Source organism: Lepeophtheirus salmonis, chromosome 14 (genome assembly GCF_016086655.4).
Source record: "Lepeophtheirus salmonis chromosome 14, UVic_Lsal_1.4, whole genome shotgun sequence".
NCBI lineage: Eukaryota > Metazoa > Arthropoda > Copepoda > Siphonostomatoida > Caligidae > Lepeophtheirus > Lepeophtheirus salmonis.
The window spans coordinates 27,050,691-27,068,879 of record NC_052144.2 but is presented as its reverse complement, the minus strand read 5'-3'; the positions used below and the strand labels follow the sequence as shown (position 1 = coordinate 27,068,879).

The 18,189-nt window shown below is 28.7% G+C and overlaps 1 protein-coding gene across 5 annotated transcripts in view; it reads right to left on the bottom strand.

Annotated features, from left to right (window-relative positions):
• rsh (Rap GTPase activating protein radish) overlaps positions 1-18,189 on the bottom strand; it is a 223,403-nt gene that overhangs the window by 174,996 nt on the left and 30,218 nt on the right. The gene's annotated exons all lie outside the window — the stretch shown is intronic.

Here is an 18,189-nt window from a genome sequence, read left to right as displayed (position 1 = left end):
ACTTGGAATAAGCAAAACTGAAGAAGAGAAGAACTGAGAAGAAGGATTTGCTTAATGCAAATGCTTACATTAAACTTCTGTATAAAAGAGTTCTATCTTGGATCAGACAAAAGCTCAGGGACATTCCAAAGCTATGATCCAGGCCTTCCTGAGGTACAACTTTCCGGACTTTTGGGACCTCAACATGTGGCTGCCCTCCTCCACTACATATCTAGGACCATCTGGAGGAGAGGGTATGTGCTACTCCTAATAGGTGTTTTAGTCTATAGAGATTTATATCAAAAAGGAATGGGCATAGGTCGAGTCTTACTACATAGTAAAGGCAAGCAAATGAATTTAAGTCTAGTATTGAGGCCCTTTTTAGAGGTGAGAGATCACATATTGAATAAAAATTGTGCCAAACACTATTTTTACATTTATTTTGCAAAAATCCCTTTTACAAATATTTTATTGCCATAAATATAAATATGCACTTTGTTCTAGTAAAGTTGTATTTTCTTGGATTTATTCCTTTACACTTTGTCAATTTTTAAATAAAGTTTGACGATATGATAAATTTGTAAACTTTTTATTCGTATTTTTGCACATTCTATTTACTATTTATTCAATTTAAGGTATACACACTGATACATACTAATATAATATCAGCGGTTATTCTTTGAATAATAACTTCCTCACAATTGCTGAATACATTTTTGTTATCTCAAATTTGTTAAAAATAATTAATGTTACATTGAAGTTTTTATGAGACATATTATTTTATATTTTTATTATAATAATCACAAATCATATTTTGTTTTTAAGCCTTTAATTGCTATTTACAAGTGCAAAATGGATTTAGTAGTTAGTAAATATTACAAATTTAAATAGCGTAATTTGAGTCTATGTTGTCTATATATCATAAAAATTCCTTTCATTTTTGAGGTAACTTTATTTCCTGGTTCATTAACAAAGTAAAAATGATGTTCACTAACGAAGGTTATAATAAATTAGTAATTCGATGTACAATGTCCACACAACAATCCATAAACCATATTATTCCATTCTAGGACTGTTTTCGAGAAATATCGTTTTAGGTCTAACAAAACGTCGGCTTCGTTGTTGTGAAAGCCTTAAGCAATAAATAATTTGCGTTTTCCTCATTTTATTTTGCCTGAATATACACAGAATCCCATTGACTTAATCGAAATGATTTAAAAAAAAATAAAATTATTTCTCCTTTTTTGACCAACTAAAGGTAATCAGTATAATACAGATTTAGATAAGAATTGTTATTGAATGAAAGAGTGAATTGAAATAAAACAAGTAGATAATGAAAGTTTAAATAGCTTTAATAATTGTTTAAGTTGATCTATTTGTTTTTGTGTAATCAGAGCAATGATTTAAAAAAAATGTATATTCCTTTAGACATCTACTAGACAATTGTTATTATTCAAATCCCTAATTCAATCAACTTTTGCTTGTCAAAAAAAAGGAAGAAAAAACAGTTCACGTTCGATGTAGAGAATATGTATGAAATAATTCAACAGGTATGTACATATATCAACATAAAACAATCTTGAAAGTCCTAATACATTTCTTTATTTCAAATATACTTAGTTTCCAATATTTGATAGATATTTTTGAGTCCATTAAAGGCTTTTTATTTAAATTTGTGGGATAACTTCAGATTATCTATAACATTTACTATAGTTTAAAACATATATTTAAATTAAGATCCGATATGGCCCTTTTCTAATAAAATTTATCAATTTCTTATCATTCTTTCCAAGTGAATGATGCAAGCTAGGGATCCCGTAGTTACAATAGTTGCTGTGTGTCCCATATTTTTACAAATAAAGGATAACGAAGTTTTCAAAAATATAAGAATGTGTAAATTGAATCCGTTTATTCTTGTGTAGATGATACCTCAGCAGTCATAGTGGCTGGAAATTTTTTAACAATGAGATCAATCAATACATTGAGTGTTTTAATCTCTAAAATATCAACTTTGGGTACTTTTATTAATAAGTAATATTCAAATATTGAGGTTCACACCATAATAGAGTGGGGCACACTATTTATACTCTTGAGCTGGCCCTGGGTGGACACAATCCATTAAAAGGCGCCATATCGTCGTAAGTGGTCTCTTTTATCACATAAATAATATTTAGGCTTAGATAATTTCAAAAAAAATATATAAAATACAAAAGTTACAACATAGGCATACGTAGGCGTTTACCACGAAGCATTTTTTAAGTAACGTTACACTTTCCTACTTTTACAGAGAAAAAAAAAAAGAAACATCATAGTATCTGTTATATGAATGTAAAACACTATGGCCAAAACAATATGATAACTGGCAGCAGAGCTAAAAGTAATTTTGAAAGGTCATTAGAAAGAGAGGATTTTTCTACTCAGATCTAAAAATAAGCTAAAACAGCAGGCAGTTGTCGTAAAACTGCAATATTGTTTGTATGCAATCAAAGAAAAGAAAATGGAAATTAGTACATCAACTTTAAACATAACATATCATGAAATCATTTAAAAATTTTAATGAAGTAGAGTTTTGGTTTGATTTGCTTTTTTTTTATTCATTGCCTTTTAAATATTAACTTGACAACTGCTGTACACGTTAACAAGCTTCAAAGAAAAAAAAAAGAAGGAAATAAAGTGTTAACAGACTTTTTTAATATTAATTATATTTTTTAAATCTAAACTTTTAACGAAATAAATAAAATAATTTCAACTATTTTGTTCTTTGCTTCTGAAAAACTTTCAATTAAAAACAGTAAAAAATTTAAAAAAATAGCAAAAACTTTTAAATAGTATATATATCGCAATCGATTTCTACAAGATTTCACATTTTGAAAAAGATTAAAATAAACTTAAAACAATTAGTTTGAGGGTAAAGGGAATTCATTTTAACTATTTCTTTTATATAAATACTTGTACTAAAAAATACAAACTTTTCCTTCGAAAATACCAGGTATCATTTTAAAAGATAAAAAAATATCAGAGTCCTAATCTTAATTAAATTAATATAAAAGTAAGCTAAACTTAATTGTCTTAAAACGGAGACTGGATTAAATTTGTATGCTTCCACAAATAAAAAACCAAGAAAAAAATAACCTTTTCAATAACAAATTTATTTCTGGTAGTACTTGACGCATTGATTACAAATTCGTGTTTTCATATAACATTCAGTTTTTGATATTTTTAATTTGAATAGGTGTAACACATTTTTTGGAAACGAGGCAAATGAATAATTCAAATAAAATTTAATTTATTTTTGCAAAATTGTAAAGTGATTTTAAATATGTACTTATAATTTATATCTAATCATTCCATCCTCAAAAAATGTAACTTACATGTTCAAAACTCACCCTTGAACGTCCTACAAAAACAAAAAACAATCAATGTTGTTTTTTTAACATATCCCAAAGGTTTTTTTATAGGCCTCTATTACACATATGTCGATTCATGATAAAAGTGTACTCTAAAGAACGTGCATGTTTTTTATGCATTTAACTAAAAAATGTATTTTTTATGGATATATCGAAGATATGGTGACTCAAGATGTGCTCTACCAAACGGTCTAGCAAGGGGTTAAAGGGTTTTGTTTTAAAAAAAATGAGCCTTAGTTTTTTAATTGTTTTTTTCATTAAAGGAGGTCATTGGAAGTAAAACAATGTATAATTATATTTACAAAAAGTTTATTACGTTCTAAGAATCTTGTTTAGTTGCAAGATTGTTTTGTTTAATCATGATTTTATAAAAATATTAACGGGTTAAAAATGCTCAAAGATTTCAAATCGAAAATTATGAAAAAAACAAAATTATATATACAAAAGAACTAATTCCATATTCGTAATAAGTTTTTTATGTACTACTAGAATTAAATGAAGAATTTAAACGATTCTTGCAAAGGTAAACTTTTGTGGACTTCAGTATCGTTGATTCACATAAAAAAATATTCTTATAAAATATTTGATTGTGTCACAAATTGTTTTTAAAGTTAGTAAACGTTATCGTCACAATGAAATAATTAGAGATTGATATAAGTTATTTGAAAGATCATATCTGGCCAAAGTAAGTTTTAAAAATCATGTATGGGTTATATAATATACAACTCTAATAGTATTGGATAACTCAAGTTTTCCCAGAAATTTGAATACAAAGCTAAGTAGGGGAATATGACTCAGAAATATTGGGCTTTACGGATATATTATTTTGTGAAAAAATAAAATGGGAATTTTCCATTTTCTTGATTGTTTTTATGTTGTTATATCAGATAATAAGTATTTTGGTATTGTTTGTAATAATGTAAATATTTTAGGTTCATTTTATCCAGAATTATATTTAACAGGCTTTTTTTTTTACATATAAGAACAAATTTTATTAGACGAAAATATTATATAAAATACAAAAAGTTGTATATATATTTTTTTTTGATAAACAAAATATAAATGCAACTATTATTATTGATTTTCATATCCACAGTGTTTAAAAACTACGGTTTATCGTTTGATTTGCAGTCTCACTACTTTTAAAACTAGTTTTATACCCATTATAGTATAGATTTTACGTTTCTTTATGGGTACCCTTTTTTATTTACAACTTTTGCTTCATGGTTTTATTATGATTTATTGTAGTTTTTTCTTCTTTTGCAAACTGCAGAAAAAAAGTTCAAAGGATAATCAAGGTACCAAAAAGGGCTTTATAATCTTTTAAAATAAAATAAGAAGTAGTGTGTTTGTCCTTGATTGGAACTGCAATCCTACACAGCTCAACATTGGTCTGGTTGTAAATATTTTTTTAAATCTATATAATTTATGCTAAACTAAAATTTTGACACATTATTTACTAGAGGTAGTGCCTGTAATTGAAAATGTTTGCTTTAGTAATATACAAAATAACTCCTCAGGAAATCCTCATTGTCACTTCTGTTTTTCACAGGTAACTGCTCAATACTTATATCAATACATATGTGTTATCTCCTCAAGAAAAAAGAATGATAATAAGAATTTAAAAAATAAATGAATATAATGGGATGACTTATGAGTACTCTAGGCAGGCTCATACTAGTAACAAACAGAAACAGTACTCTTTTTATACAAGCACACGCCGGCAGTATGTCTAAGATCAACTTTATTTATATGATATACATCAGAGAGCACTTCATTAATAGTACTACAATGTTATTTCATTGGTCAAAATGTTATGATATATATTAAGGAGTACTGTATACAATGCAACCTCTGACTGTTTTTCTTTGCTATATTAATAAAAATATAAAAGCCATACAATAATTACGAAAGGCACTTCCAAGAAAAATTCCCTTTGGTAAATGTTTAGAAATTTGTGTGGTTACATCATTGGAGAGCCAATTTTTAGGAATGGAATAATGGTATTTTAATTACCGGTAGCAATATCAGTTTAGTAAAATTTATACCCTTTTATGTATGTCAGTAATCATGTACTACTAAACTCTAGAAACAAATAGATCAAAACATAAACCTTTTCGTTGTCAGGAGGGCAAAAACACATTACAAACCTAATCGTTTTATTACACTTAGCAAATGTTATTTTTTTAATTTATTGAGTGTTTTCTTGAGATGTAAAGCGTATTGATGGTAATCAATTTGGGGGCTTAAAAACAAATTTTTATAACTATATTTACTATATTTTTATCAATAATAGTAAAGAAAATAGTGAGTTATTGGATGTCGAAATGGTGCCAAGCAATAAAGTTTACTTAAATTTAAAGTTTATCAAAAATATTCCCTAAATAGCCTAGTTTTACTTTTATTTCACCCTAAAATGTTTTTAAAAAAGCGTTATAAAATTTTATTTCCATATTCTATTTGGATAAAAATGAATTATTAACAATAATTTATAAAATATTTTTATCTAATTATCCTACTTTTCTCGATCCTAATTGATCAAAAAATAATAATAATAATCTAGCCAATTCATTCGTATTTTATGTACAAACTAAAATGATTTAATTTAAATGACACATTTTATCATAAGCATCAAGTATTATTCTATACAGGTGACAAGGCTTTTTTTTATTCATAAAGCCATTTACCTATTAAAAATGTATAATCGACCTTTAGTTTGGAAAAAATTGAAATGTATAAGAAAATGGAATACGTTGCCAATGTGTGCAAAGGGTTCTAGAGGCGGTTGGAGGTTGTGATTGAGGCTGATGGTGGCCAGATGAATAATATATGTGCATTGTTATATGTAATAAAAAAAGTTATAAAATGATTTTTCTATGTACAACATCATCCTAATCAATTATGAGTATTTTAATGACTACTTAGAGCAAGTCTCAGTACTTTTTCTACACCCGGTAGACTGAATAAAGAATAAAATGAAGAATTTTTATTAAATGAGTGAGTCTAACATATAAACTATTCCTTTTTCTCTAAATATATAAAAAAATACTTCAATTTAAGGGTATTTATTATTTGATAACGGATCCCAATATTTGCTAGAATTCTGTTACTTAAAAAAAATTCCCAGTATTTTATTCAAACATATATCTTAGGAAATGTGAAACCTTAGTAGTTAATCAATTCTTCCTAAGTATTGGTTTATTTTTCAATTTATAATGGGGACTTGCTCACAGCTAAACAATATGGAAAGCTTATAACAAAGTAGTGAGATAAGCCCGCGATATATGTTTGATTAAATGTCCCACTATACTTTTTTAAAACCTCTGTCTTTTTGAAAGTCCAAATTATGAGGTTTCAATTTTTTTGTAATATTCTTCATCGCATATTCAATACCTTATAAACTATAAATCCATTCATTCATGTCACAAACAGGAATATATAGTGTATTTCTTTTAAGTATACCCAAAAGGAATTTTTAAAAGTCATTCTTCCTCCAATTTTTCTTATTTTCCCATGTGACAGATAGAAATATTGCCAACAACATCTAGTCTCCTTTTTAGAAATTAAATTAATGGCTCAAAATTAGATAGGGTGATACGACATTATACAATATTTATTGAATGTCTTATATAATTTGAGACCTTCTTGTAAAAAAGGAAGATGTACAATACTTACATAATAGTGTCGGATTGTAGCAAATAAGTATAACTTATACCACATGGTTTCTTGTAGAGCACAAGTAGAAGGCAGGAGCATAACTTAGGTACTTTTGAAACCACCTTTATTACCTGGATACCTTTGTTAACATCATCTACTTGTTATATTACTCAGGTAGAACCTTTTTTTATTGAACTTTTAAATATATAGCCTTAATTAGAATGTACCCTCAAAAGTTTAATATAATGTGAAAAAGTTACAGATGAGTAGGAATGGTATTTATGAAGAGAGCGAAAAAAAGGCTGGAGCAAGACTTACAGCATTACTGAATTAAAACTTGTTACTAACATCATCTGTCTGTTAAATGATTTTAGGGAGCGAAAATGAACTACTGCTATAAAAAAGAGAACCTTTTAGATATAAAATGAACAGGAAAATATTTTAGTTGTATTTAAATATGTTGTGTACAAGTTGTGATCCAACCAAAAAATGAGATGAATAATTTTAAATGAAGGATTCACAGTACTTGGATGGAAGTATAATGCAATAACTGCATACGCTATGATGATACATAAATAACTATATTGTAAATTTTGACTATTTCAACACAAGTTACGAAAATATAAGTTCAAATGCCCACAGATAAATTTATTATAATTATATAAGAAACATGTAATTTAAATAGTTCAAAATAACTTGATAGTATCAATTAATAGTTGGTAATTAGCTCTAATATATATTTCTATAATAAAATAGGGGGATCCAATCAAAATGTTTGATCTTATTTTTACAATATACAAGTAAATATCGATCATATATTTTGAGAAATATATGAATAATTCCAGATTTATATTTTCCAACAAAAATAATGCAAAAAAAGCTTTAAAAACAAGAACATAAATTTGGCTATGTGTTGTTGAATATATCAAAGACTTACATACTCTTCATTTTGATTGGATGTAATACAAAAGGAAAAAACAAAAATAACTTTCGTTTAAAGTTGTTGTGTTTTTTTTCTAATTTAATAATCTCATAAATTAAAATTTATCTCCTTACATATTTTGAAAAGTGACTAATAATAAATTAATAATTTCATTTTATATATTGCAACTTATACAAATTACAGCTTGTAACTAGGGTTAACTAGAATCGGCACTCTGAAGAACACAAACCTAGCCCTAAAATATTTTTCCTTAAAAATTAACAATAGTTTCTGCTATATGTTATTTGTCAAATGTTTGAATTTCAAATAAATTTGTTTACTTTAAGTGTGAAATAGACTTTGACTTTGTTCTTATTATTATCATATATTTGGTTTATTCGTTTTACCTACAAAATGACATTAATTTGAAGTTATGCATTTCAATGTGTTCAAAATAGTTATGGTCAATTATACATTATTAATAAAATAATTAGAAATATGTTCTTTCTTCCATCAAAATGAAGATACTTAATAAGACTAACTCGCTATTCATTTTCTGCCCTTGTTATAGTCATTTACTTAATTCCCTTTTATATTTTCTATCCAATATACGATCTCCCTTTTTCTGTTGTACAATCGATTTTTTTTTTTTTTTTTTTTTTTTTTGGATTATCGAATGGAAGACCTATATCTTACAAAATTGAGATAAGGGAATCCATTTTGTTTCTTAAAAACAAATTAACTTATTTGAGAAAAAACTAACTTGTCCTCCAGACCCCAGGAGTTTGGTATGGTCTGATCAGAATAAAACATAGCCATAGGAACGTAACTCAGAATTTTGAACAGCTTTTATTTAATGTCTAAAATCTGCATCTGTCTACTTTTTTGAAATAAATCATGAATAATATTATATTATACAATACATATATACATTATGAAAATAAAATTATATAACGATGCAGTAACATATTTTTAATACATTTTATGATCAGATATAAATAAAACTAGGCAATAGAGGGATACAATTTTGAAAGAGAGTAAGATTTAAGTAAAAAAATTTGGTAAGTGCTATTTTGACGTACAATTGCTTAATAAAGTATACTTTTTTGTTATATTTGTTTTGTTTTTTTGAGTATAATTACTGGCTAGAGTGAATCAAACATTGTAATTGCACAATAATGTTATTGTAACCATGGTGATACTGGGGTACTACCATACTTGAAATGGTACGACAGTGGGTTAAAGGAAAATTCACCACGCTTTTTTCACCCCCAGGAAAGTTCACTTCCCTTTTTTCACCTCAAGGAAAGTTCATCCCTAGACAATTTCATCGCGAGGAAAATTCATTCCTAGACAAGTTCATCGCAAGGAAAGTTCATCCCAAACAAGTTTATGGCAAGGTAAGTTCACCGCAAGGAAAGTTCATCCCGAGGAAAATTAATCTCCAGACAAATTCATCTCGAGGAACTATTAAATTTTTATATACTCTAAATTATAATTATTAGGGACGATGAAATGAGCGTGTTGTACTCTACAATAGTAATATATGTATCCATATTTAATTATATAAAACAATAGTTAGGTAGCAAATTTCTTAAGATCGGAGGTCAAGGGCTTAATAAATATTTTCGTTAAGCTAAAGAAATTTAAGTTCAAACTTTAATGAGAGGAACTTTTATGTAAGATTATTATTATATGACTGACCTATTAGACATTTGTATTAAAAGTAGAATAAAATACAACATCAAAGTTGACTTTTTTCTTTAAGATATATTCCGAATATATGTATATATATTGTTGGGTATGAATTTTTCTCGGGATGAACTTCTTTTGGGATTAACTTTCCGGGAGTAAAAAGAGCGCGGTGAAATTTCCGTAGACGACTACAGTGTTGTGCACTACAATGAGAGCATTCCGATTCCGTATGAGTGCATCATGGGTGAGTTTTTCATGCTAGTACAAGAGGTTAAATGTCCAAAATATGTGTCTCCTAAAACACTATGATGAACACAAAATACATCTAAAGGAGTTGCCCTATGTTTTAAACATCTTAATTTTTTACGCTGATTCGTCAATTGAAGCTGCATCGATTATTTACCTATAATTAGAAATTATAGTACTACAATCATTTCCATCTAAATTGAAAATGATTTTGAAGTCGATATACATATAATATGTATATTTCCTTCCCTAGGGGTTATCAGGATTCGAACTTATACACACTGATTTTCAGAAGAATATCTTCTCCTCAGCGCGTTGTCCACTGTGCTATGTGTCACTCTTCTCATTATTTTTAATTTAAACAGTAATGAATTAATTGATGGCAAAATTACAATAACAGCTAAATTGGTATTTTCATGGCCACTTTCGATATAAAATACATTCAGAAGACGAGTTTTAAACAACACATATTCCATATGCCTTTGAAAACTTTAACCCATTTCAACTTAATCAGCTAAACAAAGATCTTTCAAATTTAAATATAAAAGCGGAATCTGATCTTCAGCTCGTGTGTAATCCTACACAAGGAGGTCTAGGAGGATCAAATCTCAACTCCAAGTCGGCAACCCCTTGATTTTTTCCCACAAAGGAATACGTGCTTTAAGCCAATCTTGGGTGTCAACGATGGTTTGTATTGGAGCTCTTTATTTTTTGATAGATCATCGTTGTTTGGGCGAGTAGAGTTTTTTCCAAGCCTGTGAAGGCCTACAGGTTTTAAAAGACGAATATGTAGTCATCTGTCTGTATACAGAGGCCTTCCTTTTTTTTTTTTTTTTTTTTTGAGGCTCAATTTCTTCTCATTCGATAACACAATGAGTTTCTCCACGTGCAAAATTTCAATAGTGTTTAGTTTCTTTTATGCGTATATTTTAAACGAATTTGGTGAGATACGATACTATTGTTTTTAACAATTGACGTTTACACTGTTCACACGAAAAATATTTATGTAAACGGCTTTCCCGGATTCTTTCCATCTTGAAGCTATTTATAAAATATCGTTTTTCAATCATTCTAAAACAAAATTTGAAAGGAACGAGTTTTTGGCCTGATGACCGATTTGAGTTATTCACATTATTGATACAGCGATCTCCTTAAACCATTTCCGAAATAAAACTGTAAGGGTTTCTATCAGTATTAGCTTTCACTTTTCAGACGTTTCCCAGATTACAAACTGACCACATCTTATAGTCTCCATTATCTCTTTGACGTTGTTATCGTAAAACTGAGATTTATTGAAGATCCCAGAATCAAATAATATTTGAAGAGGTGATTTATTACATACCCATGTAGATTTTCAACTGCTCTTCATTGAGGGTGTATTTGATCTGATAAAGAGTTTTGCCTAATTTTTATATCAGGAGATTAAAAGTTTTGCTCAAATACATAACGCACCAAACCTTGTAGATATACTTAAAAAAATATTTTTATTCGGAACAAAGGTTTATCTTGACTGTAAATATAAGTGTTTTTAGTATCCTATTTGACTATAGGAACAAAAGTAATAATAATACTCATATGAAAATACATGTAAATTATTATCTTTGCATTGAGTACCCATAAAATTGAATGTTAAACTCTTTTTATGAGGCCTTATTTTTCTTCCGTATTCCTTCTTTGCCTTTTTATTTTTCTTGACTTCCTTTGTGTATATTAATATTTGCTCCTCCCTTTCTCTCTTCTTCTTCATCTTTATTCTCCCTTCTATGTATCAAATTAAAATAATCGAAGTTTAGCATTTTTTTTCTTATGCCTTGTTTTGAATTGATCAAAATGGGAGAAAAAATGAGTAAACAAGAATCAAGAAGGCAATGGATTTCGAATATTCTTGACGATGATATTAATCCAAAAAAAAATCAAACATTGTTTGCGTGACCTTGAGGACAGTCTGGAACATCAGAGTGGCCAATGAGAATGAAAAAAGAGTCAAAAGTAAGACAAGAAGTGAAGGAAATGTTTTGAATCGAGAAGAAACATTTCTCAAGTCCCTGGAGGCCAAAAGCATCAATGCACTGCTTGGCTGACGAGTTCAACATGGACAAGATCACAACCAGGATGGCTGTTCATGATGACCTCGGCCTTAAGAGCTTTTTGAGGACTCCCAGATATCTCCACACCAACAGGAGGAAGGCCTTAAGGCTTGATAGATGCAAAATAGTTCAAAATTACTGGAAAAGTCATCTGTCAACTGTGAAGGTCTTCTCAGACAAGAAGATCTTCACAGTTGGCCGGGTTTTGAACCGCAGAAACAACAGATTTATAGCATTTTAAACCGGATAAGTCCAGGGCACCACCAGGAAGAAATGTCCGGCCCAAACAATGTGGTTGGGAGTCGTGGCCTCTGATAGGAAGAAAATTTATCATTCTTCTTCAAGCCAATGAGAAAATTGGAACTGATGCCTAATATAAGCTCCAGAGTTGGGAAATCTTGCCCTGGCTGAAGGCTAAATATACCGAGAACAACTATGTGTGGGCCCAAGACGGTGCTCCAAGCATACAGCCTTCAAGACACAGAACTTCTGCAATGAACACTTTGCTGACTTCTTGGAAATGACCTTCTGCCCTCTTCCAGTCGTGATCTCAATCAAAAGACTTTAGTGTGTGGAGCTTCTTAGAGAGCAAGGTTGGAAAGATATGTGCAGCAGCTGAATGTGGTCATATTGAATACTCTTTGCCATAATTGATTGCTAAAAGTTTTATTAACAAAACTTTTCATTATACTTTTCAAATAAAAAGTTATTAAGGTTTTAGTTTTGCTTCTAGATCCCAGAAAATTTCCCTGTGGTACTCTATATATATTTATTTTTCAAAAAGCAACCGGATATCGAACCTACGCACATTGTTTTCAGGAGAATTGTATATTAAGGGTTGTAGCAAATACGAATTGCTTGTATGTAAAAAAAAAAAAAAAAAAGAAACGGAATTAATGTGGTAATCCTAAAAATTTATATAGTGCTTTTAAGAACAGCAGCTTAGCTTTTATGACATATAGCTAGAAGGAGCTATAACTAAAAAGAAATAAACAGAAATGCCATTCCGTATATAGAATGAACATATGTAGGAATAATTCCGATGTTAATCCCCAATTATAGCATGATTCCAAGAATGACTTAGAGCAATATCTATAGTTATAAAATATACCATTAGTTGATTGCGATAATATTTGTAGCTGCAACCTGAACATTGCTTTTTATTTTTCAAGGTTGATATCCTTTTTCTTTATATAGTATATAGTGCGTAAACTCATGAAAAATCTAGGATTTGTTTGGAAGGATATACAAGTAAGTTCTTAATTGATTGGGAGTAGAATTGAGGATTGACATTAGAGTAATTCCTGTCGATGCCTTTGCCTCTTTAATTTTGGATTTATTAAATTTGTATATACCGATAGCTTATATTTTTTACAAGTTCACCTTTCAAATGTATCATTAGAATTATTTGTAGCCTTTCATGAGCTCACTCAGTCAAAGATCACATTGTACTTGAATGTTCCCTAATACTAAAATCAAAGAATAATTAACAGCTTTGGAAAATAAAAAACAATATCTAAATTCCACACAGCACAAAATCTCACACGCTTTAAAGTTCTTTAAATTTACAGCTCTATGGTTGTGTAGTTATTTCTGTAGGTACAGTACATCAAAGATATATGTGGGTAAATGTATCTCTGGAATCTTATCATCAAACTTTTTTATTATAGTTTGATGGGATTTTTTTTTTCTTAATTAAACATTTTCTCAATTTACTTCTAATGTATTAATTAAAATAAGATCCACCTTATGTGCTCATACATATATAAGGATGTCTTATCCATACAAGTTATAATATTAGTTTTAATTTTAATTAATATGTCTTTGATGATTAATATAATCTCAAATAAGCTAACTTAGTAACTAAGAACCATAATAGTTACAGATTACTTAGCGTGTGAAAAGTAATTAAAAATATGGAGAAAAAATATAACATAAAGGAAATAAGATAATATAGTCCTTTGATAAAGGCACCTGATAGGCAATAAAAAAGTTTTGGAGCCTCGGCGCCTGTTATATTTTATGGGTGTCTAGGGGTTTAAGTTAAAACAATATAAAAATGGAAGATTGCAATCTTTTATTAATTGCAACCTGAAGATGATTTTGTATTTTCCAAGGCTGCTATCATTATTCTTATAATCTTGAAGAGGGAACAATAAGCATAAAATAATAATCAGTTCATGAAAGATGATTTTTTTTTGTGCGGAGCTTGACATCTGAGTAATTTCTGCCTAAGTTCTTTCTTGATATGGGTTTCTGCATAAATGCCATTATCTCACAGCTTCTTGCAGCAAATTTGATGAAACTTCATGACAGCTAAACTGCTTTACACCCCAAATATGTTTCTAATTGTCTGGGTGACCAAGTAAAGTTTTGGTTTCTATTTTTTACCATAGCAGCAAAATATATTATTCGAATCTATGGTTATAGCTATTATATAACAGGCATTCCAAGTTAATACTAATAATATTTATTTTAGTCAATAGTACCCACAGCCTTATTGATAAACATACAAATCTAAATTGTATTTTTTAGCTGTTAATTTGTCTGCTGAATAGTCAACTTCGACTTTTAATTTATTTTTTTTAGTTTAACTTTTAATTTTCTTATGAAATATTAAATAAATAAACAATAAAAAAGGTTGTGTGAAAAGCTCTGAATATGAATAAAAATAAGTTGGTTAGAGGCTTTACATCCAATTAATAAATACACTTCAAATTCATTGATTTGAAATATGTTTAAATTGTGATTAATCTTTCTGCCTCTTAAATATTAATTAATATGTTACAATTAGTCAAATAATCGTCTCAATTATACTTAATTTTGGAATATTTTTATGCAATCTGACATTGCTTGTTAATTAACTATTCAATAAAAAAACTAAGAGTTGAAATAAAAATCGAACTATTTTTTTTGGACATAAAATCTGATTTAGTTGTAGTTTTAAGTTTCTTTAGTTTTACTTAATATATAAAGCAATTGAAAAAAATATCCAAAAAATAAGAGTCATCATTTTACTTGATTTTTGTATGATAAGACATATTTTGTAGGAACTTTATTCTAGATAACTTTACACCTATTTTATCTGCCGAATATCTTTAATTTTTATTAATATAGTTGTTAATTAGAAATATGGCTCTGAATCAAAAGTATACTCTAAAAACGTGTTAAAGAGTAAATTTACTTCCATGGAAAATTTTAATAATCATTTTTGTGATTTATGACTTCATCAACAATAATACATGAGGCATTCAATGGTATTACAATTTACAGTTCTTATGTCAATTTGGTGACATTAGTTTTTTTTATTTATATTCGAGAAAAATGACCTTTGCCACACTTTCAGGTCTACCCTAATCATTAATTACGTTTTTATTTTAAGCATAGTATTTTTCGTATAAGATATAGATATATTTCAAAGGCTTTTTATTTCGGTTGAATAGGTGAGAAATGAAATGAGTAAATCAATATACATAGAAAAAAACAAAAACAATCACATTAATTACTTGTGTAATTACTCGCATTTAAAGCACTTTTTGAGGTGCAATAAGAAACAGAAGTATATGTTACTACACAATGTCGTTTGCTATACAGGAATAATGATACCGGAGTTCAGGGCCGTTACTTTCAAATTTCTAAATGGTGGCTTTGTGACAAAACATTTACAGTTTTGACAAAATGTTTTTTATAATTTTTAAATAACTTTTCTTGTTAGAACAGGACAAAGTCGCAATTTGTTAATTTTTTTTTTTTTTTGGGGGAGTACTTTGAAAAAAGTCCATATTTTTAAGATTCGTGACATAATTGGACTCGAAAGAATGGAATTATAGACATAGGGATAGAGATGGAATTTGTGTAACAGCACTAGGAGAAGGTGGGAGTGAGACATATGGTACTACTGAATTAAGATCTTGGTTAATATCAGCTGCCTGTTATATAATGGGGGGGCAGAAAAGGAATTACTGCTATAAAAAGGGAACCTTTTACATTTAAAATAGAATTAGTGCAGGGAAGATATTTATATTATATATGTCCATTTTTAAAACAATTTATATCAAGGATAATGAAGTATTCTTCTTTTAGTGGGAGATGTTAACCCCCCGACTTATTAAATAATGAACAAGAAGGAAGAAAGAGCCCATGCATTAAACCGTTTGTTTTCCTTTTCTAATTGGTAAGCTTAGCTATTGTATTCTTTCACATGGATTAATCACACATGCAGCTTCTTTCTTTCTTTCTTTTTTGGCCAGTAGGCGTATCTATATTTCAAATTTTAAAATCAAACATCAGGAATAACGTAAATATAAATAATACTTCAAAAAAAAGCTGCACATCAAACTAAGATCATATTTAACTAGAATCTTATAAACAGATATATGATTATAGTAGAATAATAAAAAAAAAAGAAATATAGTTATATGTTTGATCCGTTTGAAAAAATATAGAAGTAATACAAACATTAAAAACATTTATGTATAGCTTCACAACAGATAATTTGCCAGAAAGGTCATTGTCCTAGGAGCTCCGCTTTGGGTATAAAATCTGGTAAACTTTTATGATAATGGCTTTTATAAGTTTTTCTTCATTTCCATATAAAAGGCTACAAAATGGTTTCTCTTCAAATAATAAGAGTCGCAATGTTCGTATGGAAGATTAACAACGGCTTTGAACCAAGGTCCAAGTGTGGTACAATCAAATATAAAATGGCCACTTGGTCTATCAACGATTCGACAAAAAGAACATTTTCGTTTTTCTTCGATAAAAAAATCGTACCAGAAAGAATCCGGTACTTCAGCGATTTATCTGCTGAAGACAAAAGCGAACTTTTGAAAACACTCAGACCTTTCTTGACGGAGAGGTTAATTTTCCTTGGATCTAAATAGTATTGAAACGAGTCAATATTTGTATCTGATTGTTTGTCCTCATTGCAGAAGCAGTTGTAGAGATTAATTCAAATTGATAAGGCGCTGCGGGTCTGGGAACCTGTACAAACTTTCCAAAAATTACTCGGAACCGTTTAAACCCCATTTTATTAATTAGGCTAATTGAGTTATAAGTTTTGGCAGCAAAAATCAACAACAATGGTTGCAACCCCAATGTCGTAAGTGGAATCTCTGTTTGGGAATTCCCACTTAAGATACTTTTAATGTGATGTATGTATTTCGTAAACACTCTCTGAGAGTGCTTGCATCCTATTTGGATAACTTATGGAGTTCTATTTTGATTCCGACTATGGGGTGATCCGAGTATTTCCTCCCAATGAATTCGAAAAGGTTGTCAGCGTAATAAAGGCATAACGCAGGCAGCTTAGCTAGTTTTTCATATTTTCTCCTTCTAAAGAATGGATTAAAAAATAAAGTTGATTCTACTTATATTTTTTAACCAAACACTACTTTCATATTATCCTCATGCCGGATGTGTGAGTATTATATAGTTTTATAAATTATAACTCTGCATTTGAAATAAGCTCAAAAAGAAATTAGAGGCCTCGAGCCGGACTATATAACAATATTTTAGGACTAAAATTTAACTCAATGAAAATATTTGTTATAATATTTCTAAGATGTGAAAAAAGACTAAAGACTTGACTTGGACTTGTAAAATAAGTACTTTCCTCCCCCCCTAATGTTAAATTGTAAAATAACTATAAAAACCCAATAAATTTGAAATGTGTAATTGCTAAAGAATTCTACGTTTTGGCATATTTTTCCGACAATGGTCGTTAACTTGGACTTTTAAAAACTTTTAAAAAGTAGTTCAAATAAAAAATGATTTTTAGTGTTGTTTTATTTTCCTTTTTATTTTTATCCATGTCATATATATTTAGAGTTTGTATTTCATTTAGTTAAATTGTATTTTTGTCATAAGTAAGACAATATTCACATCCCAACTTAGTATTTTCTTATTCCACTCATAGTTTTTGTACTGATATTTTAGTGAAAGTCATTCTCGTTATGAAAATAAAAAAAGGTTTTTTTTACTTTTTGAATTTAGCTTCTGATTTTATTAGAATTGAGACTTTATTAAATTGGATTATTCAATTTTCAGAGTGCATGGTTAATTTAAGTATTGTTTTAATTCAACATTTACGGTTTATTTGTCATTCATCTTTAAACTATTTAATTTTTTAAGCACTGTGACTTTGTATTTCATTTATGTCTCTGCTTTTAATAAAAATTTATTTTGGTATAATAAG